Source organism: Bos grunniens, chromosome 17 (assembly GCF_055505025.1).
Source record: "Bos grunniens cultivar Pamir isolate PY7600 chromosome 17, Bosgru_T2T1.0, whole genome shotgun sequence".
NCBI classification, from domain to species: Eukaryota; Metazoa; Chordata; class Mammalia; order Artiodactyla; family Bovidae; genus Bos; species Bos grunniens.
Window position 1 is genome coordinate 53,358,159 of NC_141181.1, and position 27,830 is coordinate 53,385,988.

Consider the following 27,830-nt stretch of genomic DNA (forward strand, 5'->3'; position numbering starts at 1 on the left):
GCCACTGCTGAGTTTTCCAAATTTGCTGACACATCGAGTGCAGCACTTTCACAGCAGCATCTTTCAGGATTTGAAATAGCTCAACTGGAATTCCATCACCTCCACTAGCTTTGTTCATAGTGATGCTTCCTAAGGCCCACCTGACTTCACATTCCAGGATGTCCAGCTCTAGGTGAGTATGAGTGATCACACCATCGTGATTATCTGGGTCGTGAAGATCTTTTTGTACAGTTCTTCTGTGTATCCTTGCCACCTCTTCTTAATATCTTCTGCTTCTGTTAGGTCCCTACCATTTCTGTCCTTTATTGAGCCCATCTTTGCATGAAATGTTCCCTTGGTATCTCTAATTTTCTTGAAGAGATCTCTAGTGTTCCCCATTCTATTGTTTTCCTCTATTTATTTGCCTTGATCGCTGAGGAAGGCTTTCTTATCTCTCCTTGCTATTATTTGGAACTCTGCATCAAATGGGTATACCTTTCCTTTTCTCCTTTGCTTTTTGCTTCCCTTCTTTTCACAGCTATGTGTAAGGCCTCCTCAGACAGCCATTTTTGCTTTTTTGCATTTCTTTTTCTTGGGGATGGTCTTGATCCCTGTCTCCTGCACAATGTCACAAACCTCCGTCCATAGTTCATCAGGCACTCTGTCTATCAGATCTAATCCCTTAAATCTATTTCTCACTTCCACTGTATAGTCATAAGGGATTTGATTTAGGTCATACCTGAATGGTCTAGTGGTTTTCCCTACTTTCTTCAGTTTCAGTTTGAATTTGGCAATAAGGAGTTCATGATCTGAGCTACAGTCAGCTCCCAGTCTTGTTTTTGCTGACTGTATAGAGCTTCTCCACCTTTGGCTGTAGAGAATATAATCAATCTAATTTCAGTGTCGACCATCTGGTGATGTCCATGTGTAGAGTCTTCTCTTGTGTTGTTGGAAGAGAGTGTTTGCTATGACCAGTGCATTCTCTTGGCAGAACTCTATTAGCCTTTGCCCTGCTTCATTCCGTACTCCAAGGCCAAATTTGCCTGTTACTCCAGGTGTTTCTTGATTTCCTACTTTTGCATTCCAGTCCCCTATAATGAAAAGGACATCTTTTTTGGGTGTTAGTTCTAGGTCTTGTAGGTCTTCATAGAACTGTTCAACTTCAGCTTCCTCAGTGTTACTGGTTGGGGCATAGACCTGGATTACCGTGATATTGAATGGTTTGCCTTGGAAACGAACAGAGATCATTCTGTCATTTTTGAGCTGGAATCAAGATTGCCGGGAGAAATATCAATAACCTCAGATATACAGATGACACCACTCTTATGGCAGAAAGTGAAGAAGAACTAAAGAGCCTCTTGATGAAAATGAAAGAGGAGAGTGAAAAAGTTGGCTTAAAGCTCAACATTCAGAAAATGAAGATCATGGCATCTGGTCCCATCACTTTGTGGCAAATAGATGGGGAAACAGTGGAAACCGTGGCTGACTTTATTTTTCTGGGCTCCAAAATCACTGCAGATGGTGATTGCAGCCATGAAATTAAAAGACGCTTACTCCTTGGAAGGAAAGTTATGACCAACCTAGACTGCATATTAAAAAGCAGAGACATTACTTTGTCAGCAAAGGTCCATCTAGTCAAGGCTATGGTTTTTCCAGTGGTCATGTATGGATGTGAGAGTTGGACTATAAAGAAAGCTGAGCGCCTAAGAATTAATTGATGCTTTTGAACTGTGGTGTTGGAGAAGACTCTTGAGAGTCCCTTGGACTGCAAGGAGATCCAACCAGTGCATCCTAAAGGAGATCAGTCCTGGGTATTCATTAGTAGGTCTGATGTTGAAGCTGAAACTCCAATACTTTGGCCACCTGATGCGAAGAGCTGACTCATTTGAAAAGACCCTGATGCTGGGAAAGATTGAGGGCAGGAGGAGAAGGGGACGACAGAGGATGAGATGGTTGGATGGTATCACCGACTCAGTGGACATGGGTTTGGGTGGACTCCAGGAGTTGGTGATGGACAGGGAGGCCTGGCATGCTGCGGTTTATGGGGTCGCAGAGTCAGACATGACAGAGCGACTGAACTGAAGTGAACTGAAAGTACAGCATGCACATTTTAAAAAATAAAGGACATCAGAGTTTTTAATGAAAGGTAACATTGTTCTGCGAATCCCCCCCAACCCTGTTCCACAGACACCATTAATTTTTTTGTCCTCAGTTCTTCAGGCAGTAACTTCCATGTATGTAAAAGTATACTTCTATTGCTATCTATTTAGCATCTATAGACATTATCTATTGACTTTGTGATATGACTAAAGTGCTACTACCTCTTTCCCTTCACACAGGTCTACCACTATTTGTGGTTATTCTTATGGGATAATTTAATGATACGTGCTTAGTCACTCAGTCATGTCCTACTCTTTTTGACGCCATGGATGGTAGCCCGCCAGGCTCCTCTGTCCATGGGGAGTCTCCAGGCAGGAATACTGGAGTGGGTTGCCATGTCCTCCTCCAGGGGATCTTCCCAACCCAGGAATTGAACCCAGGTCTCCAGCATAGGAGGTGGATTCTTTACTGTCTGAGCCACCAGGGAAGCCCTAATGTTATGAGTTAAACTTTATTTATTTTTTTTACCCCCAAAAAGTATTTAATGATTTCCCCACTTGGTAAAATGAAGATCTGGGAGCTCCTACTGGCTTTCAACTTCTGCCATTTCCCTCCATCTTCCAAACAATTGACAAGAGTCAACTGAGTTGTAATAATTTTACAGCAGACATATATTAAATAAAACTCAGTGGCTAAGCTCTGAAATCTCTGAAAGTGGAATGTGAATGCTTTTTATGAAACAGAACTGAGAAACTTCTTTTATCCTAACACCAGCCAAATCATGGGATTGAACATAGTCAATACCTAGGTTGCAGGGCTGGGACTAGGCCTTGGTCACAAAATTTAAGGGGGCACCAAAAACTCAGTAGTCAAGACAGTTACTATTTTGATATAATACTTTAAAAACAAAAAATTAATGTAAAAAAAAAAAAAACAGTCCAGAATGAAGAAGATAAAGGCATTTAGAAATAAAGATAGGCTTAGGAGAATGAGTAGAGGAAAAAAGAGAAAAACATGTTTTGTTTTTTGCTTTCACTGTGCCATGCGGCATGTGGGATCTAGTTTCCTGACCAGGGTTTGAACCTGCACCCCCTGAAAAGGGAGTGCAGTCTTAACCACTGGATGGCCAGGGAAGTCCCCCAAAATGTTTATATTTGTACCCCACAATTAACGGTGGTCTGTGCCTCTTTCTATAGCATCTCTGATTACATAGGTTGTGTATTAGAGCTGAAAAATGTTCAGATGAGAGAGGAAGGTGTGCCTTCCAGATTAGGAATGTGTGTGTGTGTGTGTGTTAGTCATTCAGTTGTGATTCTTTGTGACCGCATGGACTGTAGCCCATCAGGCTCCTTTGTCCATGGAATTTTCCAGGCAACAGCACTGGAGTGGGTTGCCATTATCGTCTCCGGGGGATCTTCCCAACCCAGGGATCAAATCCAGGTCTCCTGCATTGCAGGCAGATTCTTTATCATCTGAGCCACCACGGAAGCCACTGCATACTATCAAGGTGCTACCACAGTTTGGCTTCAAGACTTGCAAACTAATGCCATGTTGAATTAAGAGACAGAATTTTTGTGTCTTTAAAGGTGACTGGAGGGGAGGGGCCAGCAGATGAATTTTCTTGTTTGTTCAGAACTCCATGCATTTTCAATGTAGTTTCCTGCCCCTGCTCTGTGCAGGCCTGTTGGTCCAGGCAGCACCGGTGCTTTGAATAAGGGTCAGCAAAGGGGTCACCCTCCTGATTATTCCCTTCTAGCAGAGAGGAGGAGGAAGCCCCCGGCCCCCTGTCCACCACTGAGTCGCTGCAAAATCCTGGGCTTCCACTGACAGCTGCAAATTCCTCTCCCAGGAGCTGCCAAGCTTCTGGGGTTGCCATGGTCCATGGGAGCGAAATGCTGGCCGCCCTCCGCTGCACCAGCCCGGAGCAGGCTGCTGATGCTTTCCTCCAGTTCCTTTCAAAAGCTTTTAAAGGAGATCCTCGAGGGGCGGGGGGGGGGGCGGGGGGGGGGCGGAGGACCAGGACCTTAACCAGGGCTTCAGTGCAAACGGCTAGGGCGAATAAAAGGCTTTTCTCAAAGTAATGGAGCAAGTGTCGGGCTTCCGTCTTTCCCTGGAGGGAAAGGGAGAGTAGAGACGGTCCTTCCCAAGCTTCACCTGCTGTAGGCAGCGCCTTTCAGCGTTTTCCCCAGGGATTCCTCATCCCGAGTCTTCCCGGGAGGGCAAGGAGGGCAGAAGAGGGTGCTCCTGAAACTTAGCCAGCTGTTGGCCGATCCTCCTAGCTTGTTTCAAAGGGTTTCTCACCCTGGGGGTCTAGGAGGGGGAAAAAAATCAGCTCTAAACCAACCGGCTGTGTGATCAGGCTGAATGGATCTATCGGGTGTGGCTTGCAAATTCTGGGCACACTTTCAGAAAATGGGGAGTGAAGCGAGATGATGAGAAGCCCCTTGGCACAGGCCTCATGGGTTTCCCCGGTACCTTCCTCCCTGACCCGGTCCTTTTTGGGATCTGAGGGCGGGACGGCGGGCGCGCCGGGAGTTTGGGGGTTCGCCTCCAGCCGCGGCGGGTGCAGACAAAGAGGAGGCGGTGTGTGTGGCGGGGGAGGTGGGGGGAGTTTGGGCCCGACGCGGGTTGCCGGGTGCCTGCCGCGAGGTTCGGGGCGCGGGGCTGGCCGCGGTGGGCGCGGCGGCGGAGCGCGCTGGGAGGAGCTGCCGCGGCGTCTTCTGCAGGCGGCGCGCGCCCTCCCGGCCCCGCGGCGGCGCGTCACGCTCTCCCCCGCCCGGAGCCGACGAGCCGGGAGGCGGGAGGCGGCGGCCGCGCGGCTGCTGCTGCTGCAGTGGGGCAGGTGGTGGCCACTGGCGGCGACCTAGGCGGCGGTGAGTGGGGCGCGGCGCGGGCCCTCTCCCCTTCCCCATCCCCTCCTCACCTTTCCCTTCTCTCCCTGCCCGACCGGCTCCTGCCCGCCCGGATCGGGGCCGGCGGGACCGGGCCCGGCATCCAAGAGGGAGGACCGAGTTCCGCGCACCGGGCCATCCCCGTGGGGCCGCGGGCGGCCCTGGAGAGATGGCCCTGGAGGCCAGGGGTCCCTGGGGGTGCTCTCCCCGGAGCCGGAAAGTGGCCGGCCCTGTGAGCGCCGAGCCCGGCCTTCCCTTCCTCCGCCCGCCTCAAGATGGAGCTTGGACTCCTTGCCCCTGCGCCGCCCCAGGCGCCGCTCCCTCCCTGGCGCCCCTCTTCGCTCCCCTCAGTCCTGGGGCGGCGGGCCGGACCCCCGGGGTGCCGAGGCCCAGCTGGACCTGTTGCCCCGGCGGTCACCTTAGCCTTTCTCGGGCCCGCGGCAGCGGTGCCCGCGAGCCGGCATGGAGGGCACCCTGGCCGTGGCCTCCGAGGCGGGCGCCGGCCGGCGGGCTGGCCTCGCTGGCCCGGGGCCCGGCCGGCCGTGGCTTTTGTCCCCCACCCCACCCCCCACGAATGGGACTGTGATTCTTGGAGAAGGTGGATGACAAGATTGACAGGGATTTCCGAAATAACACCGCTGCCCCGTAACCCGAACCTTCTGCTTCGTCAGGGGATTGGCTCCGGAGACAGATGACACTTGTTCAGAGGTTATTTTCAAAGCAGAGCCTCCTGATTCCCCTCCTTTGGAGGTCCTGTGCTTCAGAAATTGTGGTTTTTGATCCGCGGAGAAACCCTCAACTCCGCTGTTGCTCCACTTCATGTGACTTTTCCATCTGGCAGGGACCGAGCACCACCCCCTTCCTCCCTTCTCAGCCCCACCTCTTTGGTATGAAGAAATTACACGTTAAGTCTGTAATCTTTAGTTACCTGTTTTTAGCAAAACCTGGGCGCCAATTAACGTGTTTAAAAAGGAGGGTGGAGGAAAATATATGCTGCCTTTTTTGGTTGTTGTTGGATTCAGCAGTCTTGCCTTCTTCCTGTTTCAGGTTAGGACAGTTCCTGGCCGGTAAGAGCTCAGGACTAGTGTTACTGCTGCTGCTTTTATGGTTGTGGTCCTGGCTGGTGTTTTTTTCTTTTCCCATTGATTACTACTGTTACCTATAATATGTACAAGTCCAGAGACCAGGTCTGTTAGGATTTGGGGTGTAATAATAACCTTTTGCAAGAATCCTCAGGTCTATGTTGCTCCTCAGTTTTGGGGCATTTTTCTCTGGAAATATTAACATTTATTGAGGGCTTCCTGTGGTCAAGCTCTGGGCAGGTCTTTTATGTGTTTTGTCTCAATTAACCTAGCCCAGTGATGGTGCTATTCAGTGCTATTATCCCATTTTACAGAAGAGGCATAGAAAGGTCAGGAACCTTGCTCAGGGTCACATAGCTGATAAGTGGTAGTGTCAGGATTTAAGCTCTGGTATTCTGACTCCTGGTGCTTGGTAATTGGTATAGTGACTCTCCTGCAAGGAGCAAGTCTGCCCTCCTTAAAGCAAAGACAGTGGGTGATTACTTGGCCAAGGGCTGGTCCTGAGTTTCTGAGGTTCAGAGAAAGTGGTAAGGTACAGCTTAGGCTTCTCACTAGGCCTAGTTCAAAAGGGTGAACAACAAACTGGGTGGACCCTGTGAAGGTATTCTGTCTAAAGATAAAGATCGCCCATCCCTCTTTTTTTTCCCCTAACAATTGCTTAAGCACTTACTTGTGCCTCAGTGAGAGAGACATAGGCAGATCTGGTTTCTGTTCTTTATAAGTTTGGAATTTGGTGCTTTTCTCATTGACCTTAAAAAAATTTTTTTAACCTATTGTCAAACATTGAGTCTGCCCCATCCCTTGTGATCCGTGAATGCATATGAACTTAAGCAAGTAATGTTTGACTCTTGCTTTTAAGTTCTGTCTCTGTTGGCATTCCAAACCCAAATCATGGTGTGTAAGAGGGGGCTTGGTCCTCCTGTGCTCCACAAAAGGTAGGCACTTTTGAATTGGTCATATATTGGCTGCCTGTTCTTCATTATTTATTACAGATGTATTTCTGTTCTTCCCAGAGTTTGTGTGTATCTATCTCAAGCTATTTGTGTGTATGTGTGTATGTATACATATGTATATGATACATATCTATATGTATATTTCAAGGACCTTGACTTTCACTTTATAGTACCCTCTACAGAATTCTGCAGAGTGCTGTGTGTTCAGTCAATATTTATTATTCAGTTAATTGAAAATATGAGGTGCATAAATTTGAGGATTGTTTTTTATTTTTTTAATATTTATTTATTTGGCTGTACCAGGTCTTAGTTGCAGCATGTGTGATCTGGTTCCCTGACCAGGGGTCGAACCTGGGTCCCCTCCATTGGGAGCACAGAATTTTAGCCACTGGACCACCAGGGAAGTCCCAGGACTGGTTTTATAGAAAAAGGCAAAACAAAACAAAACTGAAGGTAGTGTAGTAAAGTCATAGGAAGATGGCTTACTACGTGTTAACATTAAAAGAAAACTTTATGCAATGTTAACTAAAACGAGCCTTTCACCTCGTTTATTTTTCCACTTTATCTGAATTATCAGCTTCTCTCTCCTCTTCCTTGTACAAATGACGTGGGAAGTCGATTGTTTTCTCTAATATAAAGAATGGACACTGTTGTAATCACTGCAAACCAGTAAGTTCTCTTTTTCAGCATTTTTTTGTAGTGTGTGGTAGTCTCCCCAGAGGGAGTTCGTGGGGCTGTGGTGCACCTGTATGTGGGCTGTACTGAGGTCTCATTTGGAATTCACTCAGCAGGTGTTTATTGAGCACCTACTGTGTGCTGGTTGCTGTTCTGGGTGCTGGTGATACAGCAGTAAATAAAAGGGAAAGCCCTGTTGTTGGAACTCCCTTCAGGTAGGGGAGGCAGACAGTAACCATGTTAATACAATTTATTGTATGTTGGAAAGTGATACATATTAAGACTAAATACTACAAGTTTTGGAGACAAGAGGTAGGGTAACGGAAATTCTAGATAGGGTGATGAGAGGAGACCTTGCTGAGAAAATGGCTTTTAAATAGAGATCTAGGTGAAGTGAGGGAATGTTGATCCCCGAGGGAAGATCATACCAGGGAATCAGTTGCAAGGGTCCCGAGGCAGGAGCTTGGGAGGGGCTAGATAATTTAAGGTTGTAGTCCTTAAATATGTATTAAATACATATGTATTAAAATATTAATTTATTTTTAATATTTATCTTTGTTTATGTACATATTTGTCTGTGCTAGGTCTTTGTTATGGAATGTGGGATCTAGTTCGTTGACCAGGGATTGAACCAGGCCCCTGCTCTCCATTGGAAGCTTTGGAGTCTTAGCCACTGGACCACTCAGGAAGTCCCTAAAATATTTTAAAATAGTGAAAGATAAAGAATTTTGTGCCATGATACTAGCGATTTTGTTGAAGAAAAAGTTGAAGATGTGGGGGAAGTAAAGCTTAAAGAATTTCACTAACTTGCCTTAAAGGCCACACAGCCAGTGAATAGAGAGCTAGAAATTGAACCTTAGTTTATATTATTTTAAGCAATGCACAGACTATATTGGCAATGAAACCTTAAGTAAGTGGCTGGCAGAAAGGCCAGACCAGTACTTGATGTTCAGACTTGCTGTTAAGAATATACTTTCCTGTTTGTATGCAGGATTTTTGCTCAGTCCTGGGAGACCCTGTAACTGACATTTGCATATATTGCGTTTTCCTGGAATTATGCTCCTGGCAGCAAAGCCTTCCTTTTTAGTCTTAAAAGATTCATGATTCAAAATCTGTGTTTGATATAAGCCTTTAAGTGTCTTCAATCTTAATTGGAAGGCAGTGATGGTATTAGTCTCAATATGAATTTTTTAGATGACTGTTTAGGGAGGTTCTAAACTAATATAGCATCTTATATATGTATTTTAATATACATAATGTATGTTTCCCATGTAAATGGAACTCAAGGAATCCATATGCTTTAAATCAGCACTTGAGTTACAATGCACTTTTAAGGGAAAACATATTGACTGATGGTACTGTGTAAGAATTTCAAGAGTGACCTCTTCAGATTTCAAATCGGGAACAGAAGAGCCTTTTTTTTTTTTCCCGGTGGGTTGGCAGACTGTAATTAACCAACCTTGAATTTGGCTAGGACATCTGGGTTAATATCCTGGCCCTGGCACCAAGTACCAAGGAATCTTGGCCACATTTAGTAAAGAGCTTTTTTTTTTTCAGATCTCCATCTGGCACTTACAGAAAGACAGATTCCACGAGCGCTAACTCAATGGGTGGGTCTGTTTTTTTGATTGTCTGTCTTATGGGGGTTCAGCAACACAATCTTAAAAGTAGTCTTTGCAAAATCTTAGAAAAGTAGTAGTCCTATTACAGAATCCCTATTGGGAACCCTTTCCTATATCTCTTTCCCTGGGGAAGTATACTCTCATCTGCCTCTTCTTAGGAATCCTAATGAGACTACAGACAGGCATTTCGCTGCCCTAATGTTTTATATAAGCATAAGGTCTAATATACTTCTGACTTGAATTAAGTGTTTTGGTATTTGTATTCTCTTTTGCTTACTTATGTCTAAGTATAGCTTGGATTAGATCCCAGTTTTAACTCTGCCCATTTTTTACACTTAAAATTGCCAAGTGCTTGTTTTACTGTATCTTTTCTGAAGTTAAAGGCCTGAAGATCCAGATGTTCAGGACGTGCAGATCATCCAAAATTTGGGTTTGATGTAAAACAGAAGGCAACTTTAATAGATTTCTCCCCCCTCCCTGGTTCTACAGATCCCTAGTCAAGTAGAACACTAAAATATTTGGCATACTTTTTTTCCCTGTCTTTTTAGGAAAGATGAGATATTAGGGAAATTTTCTTTAAAATATTTCAATCAAATCTTTTGATCTCCTGCCTTCTTTGTTTATCTGGTTTCCCCCATAGAATGATTTCTTACTGGAGATATTACATTCTAGTAACTTAAGGCAGGAAGGAAGATACATAGACTCTACTTTTCCAGACTATAGAAAAATAAACTTTATAGGCAGGGTGATTTTATTTTATATTTTTTACAGCTTAAGTGAAAGAAAACTTTTTATCACTAAGTGTTTTTTCACACACATGGGTGACTGGAAAAAAGTGTATTGCTAATTTCTGTTGTAAGGCATATGTGGCTTGCTTGAGTTTCAACATTGAGATTCTAGAATCAGTCAAATTTAGATTTTTAAAAAACGTTTTCTAGTGAAGTGATTACTTTTTTGAGGTTCTCGGGTTTATTTTCGCCTTGCATACCAGTTTTACAAGGACCTTTGCATTTTAATAACATATACTAGCCATCCTATAATATGTGATTTCAGTGTATAAGATATAAACACACATATTAAAAGACAGAGAAAAAAGCAAATTATCCATAATTCTACTGCCCAGAGAAAATTATTTCAGTGTTTTAGAGTATATCCTTCTAATCTTTTTCTTTATACTTAAAAAATGTCTTTATGGGCCCCGGCCATATCAGCCTGAAGGCGCCCGATCTCGTCTGATCTCGGAAGCTAAGCAGGGTCGGGCCTGCTTAGTATAAAAAAAAAAAAGTCTTTATGGCTGGATCTGTATTTTTATATAGATTTTAATATTTTATGTATTTAGTTTTGGCTGTGCTGGGTCTTTGTTGCTGTGCGGGCTATTCTGTAGTTGCGGTGCACAGGCGTCTCATTTTGGCGGCTTCTCTTGTTGCGGAGCACAGGCTCTAGGGTCCGTGGGCTCAGTGGTTGCAGCTCCCCGGGCTCTAGAGCACAGGCTTGTTAGTTGTGACACAGGGGCTTAATTGCTCCTCTGCACGTGGGATCTTCCTGGATCAGGGATTGAACTCGTGTCTCCTGCATTGACAGGCAGATTCTTTACCACTGAACCACCAGGGAAGCCTTGTATTTCTGTTTTGACGTAATTAAAAGTCTAATATTGTCACAGGAAATATTCTCAGCGCACCAACATGAGGGGAATCAGGACTACTTTTAAGTTTGAGGAACGTCCCTGGTGGTCCAGTGGTTAAGAATCCACCTTCCAATGCAAGGGATGAGGATTCTGGCCCTGTTTGGGGAACTAAAATCCCACAGGCCTCATAATGCTAAATTACTTAGCTATATGCATGCTTTTTTATTGGTGTGAAGCACTTGCTTTCTCCAGTGAAGTTTGAACCTTGGGAATAAAGATTTAAGGGGAAAAAAAAAAAGTTTGCGGTCCTGAATTTGTTTCAGCCCCAGCTCCGTGAATCTTGTGAAGTTGGACGGTTGCTTGACTTCTAGTCTCTCATTCTGTAAAGTGGGGGTAACACCTGCCTGTTCACCTGATGGGGTTGCTGTCTTAATGTGGGGATTTGGTCATGATGATAGTGCTAAGGGAGTCACTGGCCCTTTCAAATACCAAAGAGGCCCAGGAAGACAGAGGAAAGACCAGTCCTGTACCACTGATTGACTGTGAGTCACCTGGCATATTTTGCAAATGGCTGGAGAAGGAAATGGCAACCCACTCCAGTGTTCTTGCCTGGAGAATCCCAGGGACAGGGGAGCCTGGTAGGCTGCCATTTCTGGGGTCGCACAGAGTCGGACACAACTGAAGTGACTTAGCAGCAACAGCAGCAGATTTATTACAGTAAAGCTTTTCAGATGAATGTGACCAATCAAAAGTGTCCTATGGGGTAGGAGAAAACCCCAGAAATACTGATTTATCAAAAATCTCTTGAGAGCTGTGAGGACTCTGTGCTGGGTCTAAGCAGCTGTCTCACCAGGTGAGGCAGCTAACAGTGAGCCAGTTAGAGGCTAAAGTGGAGGCGTGCTGGGGCCCTGGAAGACAGTCCGTTTCACACGGCTTGTTGTTGTTTGGTCCCTAAATCATGTCCAACTCTTTTGTGACTCCATGAACTGTAGCCTGCCAGGCTCCTCTGTCCATAGGATTTTTCTGTGTGTGTGTGAGAGAGGATTAAGGAAGCTTCCAACCAGTCAGTCCTTGAGGAAATCAACCCTGAATATTCATTGGAAGGACTGATGCTGAAGCTCCAATACTTTGACCACCTGCTGTGAAGAACTTACTCATTGGAAGAGACCCTGATGCTGGGAAATATTGAGGGTAGGAGGAGAAGGGGGCAACAGGTTGAGATGGCTTCTCTGACTCAATGGACATGAGTTTGAGCAAACTCTGGGAGATAGTGAGGACAGGGAAGCCTGGCATGCTGCAGTCCGTGGGGTTGCAAAGAGTCAGACACGACTGAACGACTGAACAGTAACAACGAAGTGGGAAGTAGCTCTTGCGTTTGGTGTTGATGGAGATGGAGGGTCTCTAGGCAGGGATGGGTTAGAGAAGACTTTCTAGGCTGGACTGGATTGAGCAAAGGCATAAAGGGTAGCCTGCTGAGATCGTAGCAGATCTACTGCTCTGTACTTTGAGGGCAGGTAATAGGAAATAAAACTAAGACATTTGGGTCTGCATCAAGGAGAGGCTTCCCTGCACTGAGCAGGAGTCCCTTTTACTGGTCTGTAGGTCCATGGGGTCCAAATGAGGCAAACAGGACTGAGCACAACATAGCAGCATTTTTGTAACATTTCAGTTTTGTTTTTTTTTTTTGCAAGTCTTTCTTATGATGATTGCTCAAAACTTATCTGGTTATAGGTGGTAAATAGGCAAACTTCTGGTTATTTGTTGTTGTTCAGTCACTCAGTCATGTCTGACTCTGTGACTCCATGAACTGCAGCACTCCAGGCTTCCCTGTCCTTTACCAACTCCTGGAGCTTGCTCAAACTCATGTCCATTGAGTTGTGATGCCATCCAACCATCTCATCCTCTATCATCCCCTTCTCCTGCCTTCAGTCTTTCCCAGCATCAGGGTCTTTTCCAATGTCAATTCTTCCCATCAGGTGGCCAAAGTATTGGAGTTTTGGCTTTTGCGTCAGTCCTCCCAATGAATATTCAGAGTTGATTTCCCTTAGGATTGACTGGTTTGATCTCCTTTCAGTCCTAGGGACTCTCAGGAGTCTTCTCCAGCAGCCAATCCCAACTCTGTTATTACTTTGCTACTTTATTCACTTTATGTTAATACTTTCTGGAAGATCTGGTTCAAACTGATAACCTCTAGAACTTAATTTTCTCATCTCTGAACTGGGGATCAAAGGAATTTCAGATAGTCGTCATGACGATTAAATGAATATCTGTAAAACAGTATCCGAACTCTTCTCTCCCCTTTGATCCCTTGTGTCTTCCCGCATGCCCATTCCTAAAGGAAGTCGGGGTTCAGCACCTCAGTTTTCTTCTCTCATGTAACTTGAATGGGGGAAAACCCACTTCTACTGGTCTGGGAAATGAAAACCTTATTTCCTGCCATGTATAGAAAATTACTTTGAGTCGGAGTGCCTTGCCACTGTCTAAGGGCACACTTTTAGACAACAGCTTGCACTGATGAACTTTAATTTATGAGGAGCTAAGTATTTCGCATGGGGTAGGAACTCGTGCTTCTCATGTCAGAACTTGTGCCTTGCCAAACCTCAGGCCCTTTTGTATGTTTGTCAGTTTGATTTCCCACTGTTTAACTCCAAAGGAGTTTCTTTGTAAGATCTGATAGAACTTGCCTGTGTCTGTGTGAAAGATTACCTACAAAGGTAAAAAATAACCAACAATGAAGTTAGGTTATTAAGATCCAAATGAAACCAATTCCTAGTTTTTATTGACAATATCAGCGGTGGTTGTACGGGAAAACCGTCTTAGGGACATCTGAATAAATTTGAAATAGCCGAGTATCCTTCAGGATTGTGCAAACTGAAATTTGGTTATTTTCTCCATTCCCTCTAAAGACCTACAACTATTTTTTTTTTTTCCTTTGGCTTGCAGGATCTTAGTTCCCTGGCCAGGGAGTGAAGCCGGGCCCCCATGAGTGGAAAGCATTGACTCGTAACCACTGAACCGCCTGGGAATTCCCAGCCTGCAACTGTTAAAGTTGCTCATTTGGAAAGTAAAAGCAAGAAGGTTTTTATAAAGAGGGGGGGAAAAAAAACCAGTGAGGAAGTCATTGATTCTTCTGTTGTCTGTGTGCCCTTTTCCTGTTCAGAACAAGCAGTTGGTGAGCGTTTGCGTTTGGAATGGGCCACGTGTGACTGTTGAAGGGCAAGTGAAAAGTGTGCCAATTTTGATTCCTTTGTGAAGGCTGGAAAAGGAAATGAGTTTTAACCTGCCTTGAGATTGACTTACTCATCTCATTGCTGTTTATAACAGACCAGAAAACTTTTATTCATCTGCATAGATGAAGGTCAGGAGTCTTTAAACTGGAGACTGGGGTTTAAGTCCTGGACCTTTAAGTAACTGTGACCTTGACAAGTGGTTTCATTTTTTAGAATTAGTTTTCTCCGTGGTAAAATGAGGAAGTTGAACTAGATTGCAGGTCTCTTCTAATTCTAAAATTTTATGATGCTATATTAAGCACATTTGCTCCTTTTTACACGTTAGTATAATTGCTGCCGACCTATTAAGTAAGTTCTTCTGGGAGATACTAACCAGGCCTAGTCATTTCAGTTCCTTATTTAAGATCTGTCTCTAAGCTGGCGGTATTAGAGTTACAGAATTGTAGGAATTTTGTGAAAGCTTGTATAAATGAGCAGAATAGCTCTAATTATTCAGCTCTTTGAAAAAAAAAAAGTCCTTTGCAGATGGAGGAACTTCGGGAGACTGCTTATTTTCTGCTTATCTAAGTAACAGGAACAGAAAATGAATCTTTGTTCAAACTGAGCCGTGCAGAGACACTCCTAATTGCAGGCCGACACGTCATGGCTCAGCGTTCCGTCTTAGAGAAGTCATCGAATGTTCCAGCTCTGTTTGCTTTGCTTGGGTTTTGGCACCCTCCCCCTCCTTTCAAAAACAGCTGTAGACTTTGAAACTCTGGGTACAACTTGTATTTGGTACTATGTCATATATGCTTCAAAATTTAAAAACATGTAATTTTCGAGCACAGAATAATTTTTCAAGGGGTTATGTCTCTGTATTGACATCCTTTTCTGACTTTTTTTGGCAAGCATCCTTAACTGAGTGTTGAATCATTTAACATTCTACTTCTGACTTTGATGGAAATATGTAAAACTTTCTGTTTATCTTCAGCATCCTACTGTGTGATATTCTCAAACCAACACTTAAGATTGGTAGACTGACTTTATAAATTGCTCGATAAGGGCTCTGCCAGTTAGAAATTGAAATTACAACTTCCTTGTAGCACCATTTGAATTAAGAGGCCAATTAATTTTCTGATCCTTCCCTGCTTGTGTCTGCCCTTGAATGTCTAAATGGGTTTTTCACATTGATCCTTTTAGGCAAACAGTTACTACACTATTTTCATCTTCTGTACTTTATCCTTGGCTAGAGATGTGTAGTTTGTGTTTTTAATCTTTGTGTTAATGTTAAGGCTGTTGGAGTCTGGCCTGTTTAAAAAGTTATATATTGTGTGTGAAATATGTATATAAATACTTACCTAGATAAGTTTCAGTGAAAATGAATCTTTGTGGTCGTCCAGTACAATAAGGTGGTAAAAGGCTAAAGAAGACCCAGAATTATGCCTCCTGGACTCTTCATAAACACCAGTATTTCCTCAAGGATTTCCACCCCAGAGTAACCCATCAAGAGTTCTTTGACATCTGGGTGGTCCTGTAGCTGTCGTCACTCTGGGTAGCAAGGGTTACTCAGGGGTTGGAAATCTTTGAGGAAATACTGGTGTTTATGAATAATTCTTTTGACAGTGGAATTAAAAAAAAAGACATGTCTTTAATACCGGATAAATATTTGTTAAATAATCTACCGTGTGAAAGGCACATTGATCTGAAGTCAGTAAGTGAAGACAGTGAGGATCATGGTTTTTTTTTTTTTTTGACAAACCCCCTCCCCGTCCCATGTGGGATCTTAGTCCTCTGACCAGGGATCTAACCCATGCCCCCTGCAGTGGGAACGTGGGTTGCCAGGGAAGTCCTGTGAGGACCGTGTTTTTGAGGAATAGCTGCTAGTGCATTTACTCAGTTACATGTCTCCTGGGAGTTGGTATAAGTCAACCCTATAAAAACAAGGTGGTTAAGTTGGGAGATGTGGGACTGAGTGGAAGTACTGAAAAGCGGCATTACAGTTAAGTTGGTATTTTTTACATTTTAACTTCACTCCTGTCTCCCATGTCTCCTTTTCTCTGCCTTTAACTTGCATTATTGTTTTGTGTCATGCTTTATAATGATTTCTGAAAAGTATAAATTTAGCACTCCATGAATATAAATTATTACCAGCTCCACCTTCAGCTTGTGGATTAACCATAAACTTATCAAAAGCAGTACTAAAGTAACTTGGATGAACTGTGAGAAAGGCATCAGGCAACTTTCAGTCCTTAGAAGGTTCTGTGTCTTTAGCCAGGTGATCTTTGGAGAATGCTCGTAATCTTCAGGCTAGACTGAGATGCTGCTTTTTCTAATTTATATGAAAAATTAAATACTGAATAGTAGTTTTCTCAATTTCAATTTTTACCTTGTATAGGGCTTCTTAGTTTAAGTCTTAGGTCTCTTGCTGCTATGGATGTCTTAAGATGTTTCAGACTCTGTCCCGTGTCTCAGTATTTCATGGTATTCTCTTTCTTTTAATACTTATTTTGTTTATTATTTATTTGGCCATGCTGGGTCTTAGTTACAGCATTTGGGATCTTTGATCTTTGTTGTGGCAGGCGGGATCTTCAGCTGTGGCCTGCGAACTCTTAGTTGCGGCATGTGGGATCTAGTTCCTTGACCAGAAATCAAACCTGGGCCCCCTGCATCGGGAGCACAGAGTCTTAACCACTGGACCACCATGGAAGTCCCTTCATGGAATTCTCTAAGGTGTTTCCAGCTGCTCTGGCCTCCTGAGCAAATACCAGACGCTGCCTCCCCACCCCCACTGCCCCCACCTTTAGGCATGTTGCACGGCAGGACAGTCGGCTCTCTGGAAGATGGATTCTCTCGTTTTCTCTCATTCTACAAGGGAAAGTGGCAATCTTTCATGTCTTGTGTATGTTTATTTTGGGGAGGGTTGTGTGACTTTTCCCCTGGCTGATCTTCCCCACTAGTCCCTAGGGTTGGAATGCTCTGCTGGAGGTGGTGGAATAAGAAACAGAGGGGCCATCTGGATCTCCGCCTCTGTCATCACCCAGCCTTAGCAGACTTACCTCTTGCTTTACCCTCTAAGCCAACCACTTAGCTGCTGCTAAAACCAGATGCCTCCAGTTCCCTGCTCACTCTTTATTCTAGTTTATCTCACTTGGTATTGCAGTGATGTGAAGCAGTGGCTCTTTGGTGGCCTGTGCCCTAAACTGTGTCTGGTGACATCACACACATTTTCTCTGTGTTCACGGGGCAAGCTTCCAGGAGGCCTGAACCTTAGGATGACCGCAGGTGGCTCCATGTCACTCATCACTGTTCCAGCACATTGAACACTTGCCTGATACTCTGTCCCAGAGGAGATGCGCCTCTCTTCATCCCACAAGATGTGTTCTGTGTCTTCATTCAGTAGACTGACACATTTCCCCAGTGTTGATACTTGGGACAGTGCTTTTTCCTCTCTGAGTCTTACGTTTTAGCCACTGGACTATCTCTAAATCAAAGCCAACTTTACTAAAGTTCACGGGGGAAGAAACAACAGATGAGTAGGAAATAACAGTGAGGTCTCATCCTTCGTCCCTCTTTCTCTCCTATTAGTTTTCCTCTCCAGTCTCTGGTCCTGCTTTCTGCGTGTTCTCACTCCACACTTCCCCGAGTCTGTGTCGGCTTCCTGCAGTCAGAATGCCAGAAGCAGCTGAGCGTGGAGCCGCCTCAGTAGAAAGATGCGTTCACTCGCCTCTTTGTACTTGAAACGCTGCCTCCTGCTCCGTCGCCCTTAAATCTGCCAGGCGCTACCTCTTAGGTTCCCTTCTTGTATCCTGAGACACACTTATTAAATTTTCATCTGTAACTCAGTCTCTGTTCTTTGCTTTGAGTATTGCGTGGGTGTGTTTTCAAACTGTGTTGAGCCATCAATTTTACTGGGCAGTGCCTTGTGCTGTAAGCAGGGCTTCTTCATGCATCATGTATCCCTGTCAAATAGATATTTTAAAGGTGCTCTTACTGGAAATGTTATTTTTTTTTCATCTTTATCTTAAGAACAACTAAATTATTCACAGCTTTACATTCAAGAGCTTATCCATTTTTCCTTTCACAGTGTGTTGTAATGTGATTGTTGTTGCTGTTTTGTGTTAGTTGCTTAGTGGTGTCTGACTCTTTGCGACTCCATGGACTGTAGCCAGGCTCCTATATTCATGGGATTCTCCAGGCAAGAATACTGGAGTGGGTTGCCAGTCCCTTCTCCAGGGGATCTTCTGGACCCAGGGATCGAAGCCAGGTCTCCTATATTGCAGGCAGGCTCTTTACTGTGTGATCTACCAGGGAAGCCTGTAATGTGGTAGGAAAGATGAATGCTGCACACCCAGGGGCACTCGGATGTCTGATTGGCAAGTTCATTATCTATGTCAAGGGGAGAGTGTCCTTATAGTCTGCCTTACACATAGTTCTAGAGCCTCACTGCCCAGTACAGTAGCCATAAGCCATGTATGGCTGTTGCAAGTCCAAGTTGAGATCTGAGTAGAAAAATACATAATTCGACCATGGAATATTACTCAGCTGTAAAAAGGGAAAAAATTGTCATTTGTAGAGATGTGGATGGACCGAGAGTCTTCATAATAAGTCAGAAAGAAAAAAAAAATACTGTATATTATCACGTATATATGGAATCTAGAAAACTGGTACAGATGAACCTGTTTGCAGGGCAGGAATAGAGACAGAGACATAAGAATGAACTTGTGGACACAGAGGGGAAGGGGAGGGTGGGACAAATTGGAAAAGTGGCATTGACACATATACATTACAACATGTAAAGTAGGCAGCTAGTGGGAGGCCGCTGTCCAGCACAGGGAGCTCAGCTCGGTGCCCTGTGATGACCTAGAGGGCTGGGGTGGGAGGGGGAGGGAGGCTCGACAGAGAGGGGACATATGTGTGCATATAGCTGATTCAGTGTAAAGCAATTGTCCTCCAATAATAAAATTTTAAAATAACACAATTGGATTTTGGCCTAATATAAAAAGAATGTAAAATAACTGATTAAAAGTTTTATGTTGATTACATTTGAAGTCATACTTTGCATATATTTGGTTAACAAAAATAGGTTATGATTTCACCTGGTATTTAAAATTTTTAAATACAATGATTAGAAAGTTCAAAGTTACACATTTGCCTCACATTTTATTTCCGTTGCAAAGAGCGAGTATCTCTGTGTCCACAAAGGAAATCTAATTCAAGACTTCTAGCTCTTTTTTTTTTTTTTTAAGACTTCTAGCTCTTACACAGCATTCACTGGGGGTGGTAATTGAATCGTTTGCCCAAAGCCTCACTGGCCTACTTTTTGAAGGAGATCCCAGGGTTGGGAAACCCTCTAATGTTGTCTTCATCAAATGCTTAGAAGGTGAGATACAGGTTGCTTCAGGTTGAAAATGTCAGTATTGCATCATTTTAGGGGTTCTTCCAGAGAAGGCAATGGCGCCCCACTCCAGTACTCTTGCCTGGAAAATCCCATGGACAGAGGAACCTGGTAGGCTGCAGTCCATGGGGTCACTAAGAGTCGGACACGACTGAGCGACTTCACTTTCACTTTTCACTTTCACGCACTGGAGAAGGAAATGGCAGCCCACTCCAGTGTTCTTGCCTAGAGAATCCCAGGGACGGGGGAGCCTGGCCGGCTGCTGTCTGTGGGGTCGCACAGAGTCGGACACGACTGAAGCGACTTAGCAGCAGCAGCAGCAGGGGTTCTTCTTTCATTGAGTCAGTTCAGGACTTTTAAAAACTCTGACTGTGTATCAAGGACTTTTTTAGGCTCTTTGGATGCAGAGACCAGTTTCATCCCTGACCAGGAGAATCTTAGTCATCGCACAGTGTACAAACCAAACTGATTCATCATTCAGTTATAGAAGACTGCTCGGTGGCTCGGGCAGTCCAGAGAAGGAGAGAGGGCAGGCCTCACAGTCAGAAGAGACCTCGAGAGGAGATGATGCGTCTGCTTTTATTCTTCTAGAGTCATTTCCTGTGTCCCCCGGAAGTCCTGGCATGAGGGGATGTGCTGTGCGGAGCAGTGGAATATGGGCCTTGGGTGCATAAACAGGCATGACTCTGCATTTGCCATATGAGGACTTTCACCTCATTTCAGCTGGGAGATGAGAACTGTTTCACTTGGCCCAGGCAAAGCCCATCAGCTTACTGATTGGGTTTTGATATCCTTCTGTGAAGTTGAAAACACTTGACTTTCCTTGTTTTACTCAGAAATTGAAGAAAATATATAAATGAACTTCAGCTGTAATTGTGTTTTATGTATGTACAGATATATCAGTGTGAATGAAACTGAAAGATGAAAAAAATTGAGTAACTTGCCTTTCCTTGGTATAAATACGAGTCAATTTGGAAAGTGACCAGAGTGTTGTGTAAGTGTTTTCAGTGGGTGAAGCAGGGGAGCTCAGGTTACACAGCGTCTCCCATGGTGGGGGGTGGGGGACAGCAAGTGACACAGCAGGCAGCAGACACTTACATAACCGTGACTTCAGGGGACAGGATTAGGCTGTGAATGAAGCTCCCAGTCTCCGGAACAGGATATTAGAATGCAGCCCTGTGAGTTTTTGTCTCTAGCTTGACTTGAAAACCAGCTTCAGAAACATCTTTTCTCTCGACTAGACTTTGCCTTATTCTCAGAACTTCTTTTCCCCTTCCCTTCTAAGTGTATAGACATTTAACATTTTAGAATTAGACGGGCGCTCAGAAGTCTCAGCGGGCAGCTGCCTGCAGCTAAGACACTTAACCTGCCTGATGCTCCATCTCTTCCCTGGCACCAGCAGGACTGAGCAGAAATCCAAGTGTCCAGGTGCCCACTCTGCTGTTGTGGGTGCCTTGTTTTTGGAGGCTCAAAACCTCCCTTTAAACTCCCTCTCCTGGCAGGTTAAATTCATTGCAAATTCTTCAACTCTTCCTTGGCCTCCCAGTAGAATTTCCAAATTTCATAAATATAGTATTTTTGCTTTGCTGATGGGCTGTGAAGGGGCTGAAGGGAAGTGCAGGAGATGTGATTTGCCTCGGAGGATGCTGGAGAGCGAGAGGAGAGGCAGTGCTTTTTGGAGGCTGATCTTATCAGGTGTGGTTCTTTCTTCCCGACGGCAGGGCACTCTGAACTCTGGCAAAATTGAAGTCACGGTAGCTTTCCTTTCACTTTTGAATCCTTGCCCTTTCACTTAGGGAGTTTGTATTTGAATCCAAAACAGTAGAACTACAAAAGGACAGACTTAGAAAATGATATTATTTAATGAGTTATCCTCAGGATGCTGAGTTCCAGGAAGGGGTTAAGTGCTAGCTGAAGGTCATCCAGCTGGGACAGAATCCAGCTGTCTCATTTCCCAATCTAACCCTCTTCTCATACTTTTCTTTTTTTAGAGCCACATTTTTTTTTTCACATTGAAAAAAGAATAACAGTAAACAAAAACAAAACCCACAAAGCAACAGCAAAAGAGGAAACAAGACCTTAGGAAATCAGATAAGAATTATGAAGATGATTATTCCTTTTCACTTGGACTTATAATTTACATTACACTTGTTGTGGGGGACTGCTTGTTTTGAGGAACTTCTCGTTTCTGTAAAGTGCTTAAGCTTTTTTCTTTAGGTTATGAAGGGGTGAAGAAGAATGTGGAGTTTGGATTTTACTAAAATATCTTCTATAATAAAAACTTTTTATTGTGGACAGTTTCATTCACATATGTAGACAAGTAGTCCCATCACCACCTAACTCTTGAACATTCATCAACTCACCATCAGTCTTATCTTACATACAATCACACTTGTGTTCTTTAAACATATTTCTGCTCTTGCCAGTAAAATGTCTTTTTGCTTTTAAAAAAACACAGTACTTTAACTTGTCTTTCATGTAATCATGCTTTTTATAGTGTGAAGCATTTCTGTCTCAGGAGCTTATCCTCAAATATATTTTGAGTTTACTTACTGAGATGTTTTCCAAGGTCTCAGCAGAGTTTTGATCTCTTTGTCACTTGGTAAGAAAAGCTAGCTGCTGTAACATACTCCACTAATTTTAATGACTTAAATGGATGGGAGTTTATTTTCAGTTATAGAAGAGTGGGGTAGGTATTTCATGGCTGGGGAATGAAGAAAAGTGATGCAGGGATTCAGGCTTCTTCGGTGTCCTCCATCGATGCTTTTGAAGTCGCCCTGCTCATCTCCATCAAGCCACTGGAAGGGCCAAGAGTGGGAAGATTTTATGGGGAAGGCCTTTAGGCCTTTTAAGTATACACGTTGCAGGCCCTGCTCTCCTTGCATTGGCTGGGACTCAGCGGTCACACTGAGCTGCAGAGGGAGCTGGGAAATGTGGTCTGTGACTCCAGGAAGAGAAGGAAGTAGGCTTGGTAAACACCTAGCCTGTCTGCCTGGGTACCCACTTCGTATTGCTTACACTGGCCTGTTGTGCTGATTTCTTTTTCCTGTGCACACAGCACACTAGAGTGTGCTTCCTCACTCCCTGGCTGCAACCCATTTTCAGCTCAGTTGAGTTGCTCAATCGTGTCCGACTCTTTGCGACCCCTTGGACTGTAGCACGCCAGGCTTCCCTGTCTATCACCAATTCCCAGAGTTTATTCAACCTCATGTCCGTTGAGGTGGTGATGCCATCCAACCATTTTATCCTCTGTCATCCCCTTCTCCTCCCGCCTTCAATCTTTCCCAGCATCAGGGTCTTTCCCAATGAGTCAGCTCTTCGAATCAGGTGGCCAAAGTACTGGAGTTTCAGCTTCAGCATCAGTCCTTCCAATGAATATTCAGGACTGATTTCCTTTAGGATGGACTGGTTGGATCTCCTTGCTGTCCAAGGGACTCTCAAGAGTCTTCTCCAACAGCATAGTTCAAAAGCATCAGTTCTTCAGTGCTCAGCTTTCTTTATAGTCCAGCTATCACATTCATACATGACTACTGGAAAAACCACAGCTTTGACTAGACGGACCTTTGTTGGCAAAGTAGTGTGTGCTTTTTAATATGCTGTCTAGGTTGGTTATAACTTTTCTTTCAAGGCGGGCCTTAGGAAGTGGGCCTTAGAAAGCAGCCCATTTTACTGTGACTCAAAAAAAGTCGTTAAAAATCTTTTTCCTGGAACTTCCCTGGTGGTCCAGTGGTTAAGACTCCGCACTTCCAGTGCAGAGGGTGTGGGTTCAATCTCTGTTTGAGGAACTAAGATCCCACTTGCTGTGTGTCTTGGCCAAAAAAACAAAAAAATATTGTTTTTCCTGCTTAAGTAATTATATCTGTTCATTAAATAAAATTTGAGAAATCCAAGAAAATCCAAAGGAGGTATAAAAAATTATATTTGTTCATTAAATAAAAATTTGAGAAACCCAAGAAAATACAAAGAAGGTATTAAAACTACCAGTAATCCCATCACCTGGAGATAACGATTATTAATCCTTTGTTACATTTCCCTCCAATTTAAGAATCTTTAACCACTTAGAAATAACAATAAAATGTCACTAGTTCTTTCTTTGTTCTGGGTTGCAAATTCCAGAACTCCTGGGGTGGTGGGGAACCACAACAATGACAACAATCTGGCAATTTTGGCTTTTTTTAGCAAAGAGACACTGTGCAGAACTGTGGTGAGGCTTTGTATTTCTGGCATTTTCTTTTCTTTTTTTTTTTTTAAGTCTTGTTTATATTAAGGGCTTCCCTGGTGGCTCAGATGGTAAAGAATCTGCCTGCAATGTGGGAGACCCGGGTTCGAATCCTGGGTCAGGAAAATACCCTAGGGAAATTATTTTTTAAAATAATTTTATTTGTTTAGAAATTTTTGGCTAAGCTGGGTCTTCACTGCTGCCTACAAGCTTTCTCTAGTTGCGGCAGGCGTGAGCCACCCTTCCTTGCGGTTCACGGGCTTCTTACTGTGGTGGCTTCTCTTGTTGCGGAGCGCAGGCTCTAGTGCGCTGGCTTGGTTGTCGTGGCATGTGGGCTCAGTTGACATGTGGATTGACATGTGGAATCTTGACATATGGAATCTTCCTGGACCAGGGATCAAACCCATGCACCCTGCACTGACAAGCGGATTCTTATTCACTGCACCACCAGGGAAGCCCTGGTGAAATCAACCTCTAGCTTACACATCAGAAGCCTCCATCAGTATAAATAAATATTGGACTTGGTGAAGTTAGTGATGTAGTGGAGTGGCGAGACCAAGATGACATTTTAAGTTCATGATTTACTTCCTCCTCGGTTTTCAGAATTCTTAAACATAGCTTAATTTCCCAGGAGAGAATAATAAGAGAAAGTGTTTGAAACTGAACCAAAATAACAACTTGCAAACTTGAAGTATATAAAAATATGTGCCTGGTAGTGAGCTAAATCCTTAACTTAGGGGGATGTGCTGTTCTCTGCTCACCTGCATTGCCTGTGCTGGTCTGTAGTGGAGAACGAGTTGCTTAATTTTCACAGGATGATAATTTCTTGGGAGAAGTTAGGTTTTTTTGAATTATCAGCTCCAGATTCAGGGCTACAGAACCTTCTGGTTTTCCTTTAACGTGGTGAGGTGGCATCCTAGAGGCTGACCAGCGTCAGAGTTCCTGTTTGTGATGTCAGCATCATGACCTCACAGCCAGGATTGCTCAAAATATTTGCCCAGCTCCTGCCAGGATATGAGCTGAGGCCTGGCCCGATTCTACAGACATCATGAGGTATCGGTTTGTCTCTTTTTGTTGGATTTGTGTTGACTTTTTGCAACTTCAGTAGATTAAAAAGTAAAGACGTTGACATTGGGCCCTCTCTATTTTATTGAAAAAGAGTGTATAATGTTTAAGAAGATCACCGTTTTAAAAGCACTTCTGGCAGGACATATGAAAACAAAACACAAAAGAAGAGCAGAAATATTTTAACTGTGTGGATGGGTATGTGGTTCACCAGTGGCTCTGTTTGCTATGAAATTTGCTGTCTGTTTTCCCATTCCCTGCAAATAAACATAACAATTTTTGTTCTGTGGAAATATATCTATAGCACCAGCCAAGTAATAGTTTGAAATGATTAGACTTGTTTGTTAGTGGTATGAATTATTTATGACCCGGAGGCCTGAATTCTGATATATCACCATCGAGAAGTTGTCATCATTTGGTTTTGAATGTATCGCTTTGCTCTTTGAACATGTTTTAGTTGGAGTTGGAAGAAAAGGTGTTGGTCCACATAGATACCCAGAAATCTAGTCTCTGAGGGTTAATACATAATAGAATTTTCTAAAGAATGTCTTTCTTTAAACAGACAAAAACTTCAGGAAACTGTGTTCCTGTGTGTTGGGTGTTAAGCACTTGATAAATTAACCCCTCCTATTTTTTTTAAATTGTCTTTTTTTGTTGTTGTTGCATCCCAGAAATCGAACCTGTGCCCTCTACAGTGGGAGCTCAGAGTCTTAATCACTGGACCTCCAAGGAAGCCCCTCCCCCAGCTATTTTTTATTTAAGTAGATATTGGACCCTTTCTCTAAGTTTGGTTCCGTGAGTTTGAATTGAAAGATCACGTGGCCAAAATTCTGTTGCTGTTGTCATTTTTCTCCCTGCAAAGCATGTCAGTATCCGAGAGACTCAACATCCCAGTTTCTGGATTAGACCTCTTTTTAAAGCATTGTTCTCTGTGTTCTCTATTTTTTCCCCTCTGTAACGGTCACATGGCCCTATTTTCCTAAACACATACGACCTAGAGTCTCAAAACACTTATTCTTTGAGACTAGGAGCCCTTTCTTAGCTTCACTTGGTGTGTTCCCTTCCAAATGTGCTGGATGAGTCTCTTGGACTGGGATGTCTTTAACACAACTTTTTATTTTTTAATTATTTGACTGCTGAATCTTAGTTGTGGCACGTGGGATCTAGTTCCCTAATCAGGGATCGAACCCCGCCCTTCTGCATTGGAAACACAGAGTCTCAACCACTGGACCACCAGGGAAGTCCCAAGACAACTTTTTGAAATGAGTCGTCCTGTACATGTAGGTTGTAGACCCCCGAAATCACCAGTTTGAAGTCAGTTTTATCTATGGGTACAATATGGAACCCCTGTTTAACTGCTTTAGGTCACTGTTCACGGTTGTAAACATTTCTGTGCTTTCAGCATGTATTCTAACGTAGGGAGAACTGAATCTTTAACTTTTGAATTTTTGTTTGCTTTGCAAGACCTCTTTCGTGGAAGGGTTAACCGGGATGGAGTCCGAATGGTAGTGGGTGTTTGCAGATGGGTACAGGGGGGTGATCCCAGAGGGTCTTTTTTAAAAAGATTTATTTATTTACTTTTACTTACTTATGGCTGTGCTGGGTCTTCATTTCTGTGTGCAGGCCTCCTCCAGTTGCAGAAAGCAGGAGCTACTCTCGTTGGTGTGCGGGCTTCTCATTGCCGTGGCTTCTCTTGTTGCAGAGCATGGACTCTAGGCACATGGGCTTTGGTAGCTGGGGCATGTGGACTCAGCAGTTGTGGTGCATGGACCCAGCTGTCCCACTACATGTGGGATCTTCCCAAACCAGGGATCGAACCCATGTCCCCTGCCTTGACAGGTGGATTCTGTACCACTGAGCCACCAGAGAAGTCCCCAGAGGCATCTTGAAATGGCACTGTGGCAGTTTGCTGGGGCGGTTGGAGCAGTACCAGCTCTCTGTGTCTTGTATAAAGTATTAGATGGCAGTAGAGTCACCTTTAAACTTGGGCTTCATTACTGGGTCTTTTTTTTTTTTTTCTTTCCCTTTCAAAGTCCTGATAACTAACCCACTGTCCTTACTATAGTAAAAAAAATTTTTTTTATCTGGATGTTTTCAATATTCTTACATTTACGAGGCAGGTGATAGGTGATTGCTTATTAAATTGCTTACTAAAAGGAAGAACTACAGCAATTCTTTCTGTGTTTGGAGAAGGCTATAGCTTGAACTGTATCTTTAACCTCTGAAAACTTGCTTGTTTAGAATGGGAGACTGATTTGTATGTAATTTCCTGTCCAGTAATGTGCAGTGAGAGAGGTTCTATTTGAGAGGAAAGTGGGGTGCTTGGATTCTTAGAAATAGTAATAGCTGGTATTTGAGATGCTTTCTATGTCCTGGCATTGTTTTCATCTCGTGAAACTTCCCCAGTTGCTGATATTTTCCAGTATCTAACACACTAGACAAATGGATAGGAATCCTTGACTTCATAGAGGGTAGAAGACATTTCTTTTTTGTTGGGTGGAAGAATAGCCCTTCTTTCTGAAATCCCACCTTTAGGTAAAGCTGACATTCTCAAGAAATACAATACTACAATTCTTTTGTAGAAATTCCAAAGAGGCTAGGTCTTGTAAGGTTATTTGCTTCCCTGAAATAAATATCTTGTCCTTTTGTATTTATTATCTAGATCAGATCTTGGAGTTAATCACAAACACAGGTTATTAACCTAGTTCAAAATTTTTGTGTATTTCAGGCCTGGCTTTTTTGTCTTCTTAAAATAAACCTGTAGGTTACACAGAAACAAAACAAAACTGTTCTTCTGGTGTTGATGTTTGACGACAGTGATTCCTGTTTTTAGGTGGAAATGTAAACCTTTCGGTGAGGAGGGAGGCACAAGGGACTCTGCAGCTGAGCCGCCTGTGTCCTGGGGCCCTTCTCCCCGCTGCATAGTTGGTTCTCAGAAGTAGATCTCTCTTCTCTGTCTGGAGTTTGAGAAGCATACAAGCAAAATAGTAGCTATTGTTAACTGTTCAGAAGTGAG

The 27,830-nt window shown here is 43.7% G+C and overlaps 1 protein-coding gene across 45 annotated transcripts in view; it reads left to right on the forward strand.

The window, feature by feature from the left end:
• CLIP1 (CAP-Gly domain containing linker protein 1) overlaps window positions 1-27,830 on the forward strand; it is a 145,425-nt gene that overhangs the window by 23,652 nt on the left and 93,943 nt on the right. For 14 of the 45 annotated variants that reach the window (XM_086347475.1, XM_086347488.1, XM_086347502.1 and 11 more), the window contains exon 1: window positions 4,864-4,952. The exons of 5 other annotated variants lie outside the window; for them this stretch is intronic. The gene's annotated coding sequence lies outside the window, so the exon portion shown is untranslated. Of the gene's footprint in view, window positions 1-4,863; window positions 4,953-5,641; window positions 5,858-9,237; window positions 9,291-13,869; window positions 14,099-20,630; window positions 20,709-27,830 lie in introns of those variants that run through there. 26 more of the 45 variants (XM_086347478.1, XM_086347511.1, XM_086347490.1 and 23 more) reach the window with 10 other exon arrangements.